Genomic DNA, 5,000 nt, shown 5'->3' on the forward strand with positions numbered 1-5,000 from the left:
CAACTAGAGCTGAGCAGCCGGCCGCCCGGGAGTGTGTCCCGGGGGCCCGCGCGAACACGCAAGCGTCCGCTCAATTATTCTGCAAACAGGAGGAGGCTGAGCTCCCCTGCACAATACACCTCGAAACCCTCTCAGGTCCCGGCGGCGCGCAGCGCCGTCCTAAGTACTTGGTCGGGTTCGAGAGAGGCGCAATCGCCCGGAGTTTGGCGAGTAGACGCTTTAGGTGCGACCACCCGTGCTCCCAACTGAGCTTGCCGCTGCCGACAGAGGCCCGGGAGCGTGCTGTCGTGGCATTGCCGGCGGGAGACAACACGCGCCACCTACGGTGACCGGCAGCTCCAACGCCAGCGCCACAGAAGGACAAAAGCCCCACTTGGGTGCCGAAGCGAACTCTCCCAGCACAGCGCACGCGCCAACACGTCCGCACAGCTGCGATACAAACCACCTGCGAGAACCGCAGAGGCGACCGAGCAGCAGACGGCGTCGCGGCGCCGAGCGCCGGGCGGCGGCGCATCCTCAGCGCACACAGTCCTCAATCGGACCAGCACACTGCAGATGTCCACCGCGCTTCGCACCGGGCCCGCGAGGACCTACTTTGGCCGCACGGCGCCGCGTGCAGGGTGCGCCGGCGCGCAGCTGCGCCGCCTGCCGCCTCCGTCGGCCGGCGCGCCTGCCACTGGCCGCCCCCACCAGCCGGCTGTAGCGCGTGCGCCCACGCACCGCGCGGCCAGCACGCCGGGAGGCCCCCCCTCACCGGCCGGGGACGGTCCCACCCAGCCACCGCCGCGTATCGCTTCACACCCAGATGCCATTCACGTTCGTGGGCATGGTGGGTATCGCTGGAACAACCGGTTGGTAGCTCAACCGATCGTCGCCATCACTGATTCACCTCTAGCGAGAACAACCGCACCACAACGGTTTACCAGTTGTTCATTTGCATAACGTCACCAGCAAACGTAGGCGTCCATCGCCATTTGCAAATTCAACGATTGTTGCATGCCTGTGTCAGGTGTCACGACACACTATGTCTGCCCACATACACGCAACAACATGTGCACGCTTCGCGAACACGTGGAAGGTGGCCCCCGTACGTATGCGATGTCCATTGCGCGAACGACTGTCAACCGGCCTCTGTCGCATGTCGCAGATGTGGAACGCAGTGCACCATGCTATCACGGTGTGTGAGAAGAGACGACTACGTCTGACAACACGCGCCACTACATCAACAGACGGCTCATGCTGATCGCCATCCAGGGCATACCACACTGCAATCCAGCTCTTATAGGGAGACGACACGTAGCTGAGTGCACAACATTTGGACCGCATGGTTCGCCGTTGTTGGCGCAGTCGTTGTACGGTCACATGTACCACGATGTATCATTCAGTACATGAGGACCAATGTGCAGTACAGTGTGTGATTTGGACGTACAACATCAGCGGACAGTTGACACAGGCCGTACCACAGCGTAGGCTAAGTGCTTCGCACATGCGAATGCCAATGAACAACTGCAAATGCCAATGAACAACTGCAAAGGGCATTGAGCATGTACGTCCTGCTGCCATCCACATTACAGTGTATAGCTGCAAGGTGTTTAACATGAAGCGATACACTGGGGACCGGGCAGTGCGAGTAGCAAACTATATTGCGGGGGTTGCAGTTAGGCAACACTACACTAATTTAACGCGTCGTATGACAATTACAGAGCAGGTTAAGGCCCAACGTGTGTTGGGTTAAGGCCCAACGTGTGTTGGGTTAAGGCCCAACGTGTGTTGGGTTAAGGCCCAACGTGTGTTGGGTTAAGGCCCAACGTGTGTTGGGTTAAGGCCCAACGTGTGTTGGGTTAAGGCCCAACGTGTGTTGGGTTAAGGCCCAACGTGTGTTGGGTTAAGGCCCAACGTGTGTTGGGTTAAGGCCCAACGTGTGTTGGGTTAAGGCCCAACGTGTGTTGGGTTAAGGCCCAACGTGTGTTGGGTTAAGGCCCAACGTGTGTTGGGTTACGTTAAGGGGCAATGTGGGTTACGTTAAGGGGCAATGTGGGTTACGTTAAGGGGCAATGTGGGTTACGTTACGGCGCAATATAGGTTACGTTACGGCGCAATATAGGTTACGTTAAGGCGCAATATCGGTTACGTTAAGGCGCAATACAGGTTACGTTAAGGCGCAATACAGGTTACGTTAAGGCGCAATACAGGTTACGTTAAGGCGCAATACAGGTTACGTTAAGGCGCAATACAGGTTACGTTAAGGCGCAATACAGGTTACGTTAAGGCGCAATACAGGTTACGTTAAGGCGCAATACAGGTTACGTTAAGGCGCAATACAGGTTACGTTAAGGCGCAATGCAGGTTACGTTAAGGCGCAATGCAGGTTACGTTAAGGCGCAATACAGGTTACGTTAAGGCGCAATACAGGTTACGTTAAGGCGCAATACAGGTTACGTTAAGGCGCAATACAGGTTACGTTAAGGCGCAATACAGGTTACGTTAAGGCGCAATACAGGTTACGTTAAGGCGCAATACAGGTTACGTTAAGGCGCAATACAGGTTACGTTAAGGCGCAATACAGGTTACGTTAAGGCGCAATACAGGTTACGTTAAGGCGCAATACAGGTTACGTTAAGGCGCAATACAGGTTACGTTAAGGCGCAATACAGGTTACGTTAAGGCGCAATACAGGTTACGTTAAGGCGCAATACAGGTTACGTTAAGGCGCAATACAGGTTACGTTAAGGCGCAATACAGGTTACGTTAAGGCGCAATACAGGTTACGTTAAGGCGCAATACAGGTTACGTTAAGGCGCAATACAGGTTACGTTAAGGCGCAATACAGGTTAGGTTAAGGCGCAATACAGGTTAGGTTAAGGCGCAATACAGGTTAGGTTAAGGTACGACATAGGTTAGGTTAAGGTACGACATAGGTTAGGTTAAGGTACGACATAGGTTAGGTTAAGGTACGACATAGGTTAGGTTAAGGTACGACATAGGTTAGGTTAAGGTACGACATAGGTTAGGTTAAGGTACGACATAGGTTAGGTTAAGGTACGACATAGGTTAGGTTAAGGTACGACATAGGTTAGGTTAAGGTACGACATAGGTTAGGTTAAGGTACGACATAGGTTAGGTTAAGGTACGACATAGGTTAGGTTAAGGTACGACATAGGTTAGGTTAAGGTACGACATAGGTTAGGTTAAGGTACGACATAGGTTAGGTTAAGGTACGACATAGGTTAGGTTAAGGTACGACATAGGTTAGGTTAAGGTACGACATAGGTTAGGTTAAGGTACGACATAGGTTAGGTTAAGGTACGACATAGGTTAGGTTAAGGTACGACATAGGTTAGGTTAAGGTACGACATAGGTTAGGTTAAGGTACGACATAGGTTAGGTTAAGGTACGACATAGGTTAGGTTAAGGTACGACATAGGTTAGGTTAAGGTACGACATAGGTTAGGTTAAGGTACGACATAGGTTAGGTTAAGGTACGACATAGGTTAGGTTAAGGTACGACATAGGTTAGGTTACGGTACGACATAGGTTAGGTTACGGTACGACATAGGTTAGGTTACGGTACGACATAGGTTAGGTTACGGTACGACATAGGTTAGGTTACGGTACGACATAGGTTAGGTTACGGTACGACATAGGTTAGGTTACGGTACGACATAGGTTAGGTTACGGTACGACATAGGTTAGGTTACGGTACGACATAGGTTAGGTTACGGTACGATATAGGTTAGGTTACGGTACGATATAGGTTAGGTTAAGGTACACATTGTTGTAAGGAAAGGTTTAATGGGGGGCGGGGCGGGGCGGCCGGTTTGTTGATTGTGATTATAGTAAGTGGATGCCTGCGGCATCATCTGATTTGCCACGTCAGGATGCACCTTTGGCTCATGACAGGCGGCGCTCTCATTCCATGCTTGTGGCAGACCTGTGTCTTTCATTCCTGCCATTGTTTGTGTGCTGTGAGAGGAGGCAGTATTGTGATGTTGGGTGCACCCCTGTGTAGGACATGTGTGGGTGTTGGTGGCTTGGCTGAGCAATGGTGGTTGTCGGGTGGGTGGGATATTCTGTTTTCTGAGTGGACCTCCCAGTCTGGTTATGACAGTGTGGATTGTCTAATGTGGCGGAGAGGATGCACTGGGTGTTGTTCCATGCTGGTGCTTACATATTGTCTGTGTGCGTGTTACAGGCAGAGAGTAGTGCGTGATAAGGGTGTGTGGCTGACGTGTGGTTGTGATTGTGAGCAGAGTCTTTCAGCATGTATACGGACAGTTGTATACATTATCTGTATTCTGATGGCTCTATCTATTACTAATCAGCGCCGTGTATACGTTTAATCCGGTTCCAGTCGAAACTGTTGTATCTCTGTACATTAGTGACACGGCGAGCCCGCTATGTAGTTACTCGTCTCGGCAGCTTCCACCGGTGTATGGCAAATGATTATAAGGAATCAGTCTAGTCGTCAATACCGATGGTGTGACGTCACATGTCTGGGGTGGGGGACGCTGCGCCCTTCCGGTGGGTCATGGCCTAGAAAGACTCTTCCCACGCAGGGGGGCGTGGACTGTCATTGACTCTTCCAGGTAATATACTTGCCGTACGTTCTTGCGACTGCGAGTGCAACGCTCACCGGTACCGACATGGATGGAGCGCCTCCTAGCTGACCGCTCAGCATCGGCATTCGTACAGAGAGCAACGCGGTCGCGTCTCTAGCTCGTAACTGGTACAGCCCGCAGCTCATGTATAGGGACAGCGGGAATGTCGCATATTGGAGATAACTCTTCATGAAACGCATGTTATAGGGGTGGATTGCACATTGCGACTGCGGGAAAAGTCCGCCGTTCATCCGCTGGAGTTGCGAGTTGGGCGGTTGGAGTGGGGCGCAGGTGGAGTGATTGCCGGTCCACGATTTCGTGCGGCAGAGGCGCTGGCGTTGGGGTGCTGTGGTCGACAGAGGACGCAGGCTTTGTGGGTGGGGTCGAAAGATGGGCACTGTG

This window comes from Schistocerca americana, unplaced genomic scaffold, assembly GCF_021461395.2.
Source record: "Schistocerca americana isolate TAMUIC-IGC-003095 unplaced genomic scaffold, iqSchAmer2.1 HiC_scaffold_197, whole genome shotgun sequence".
NCBI lineage: Eukaryota > Metazoa > Arthropoda > Insecta > Orthoptera > Acrididae > Schistocerca > Schistocerca americana.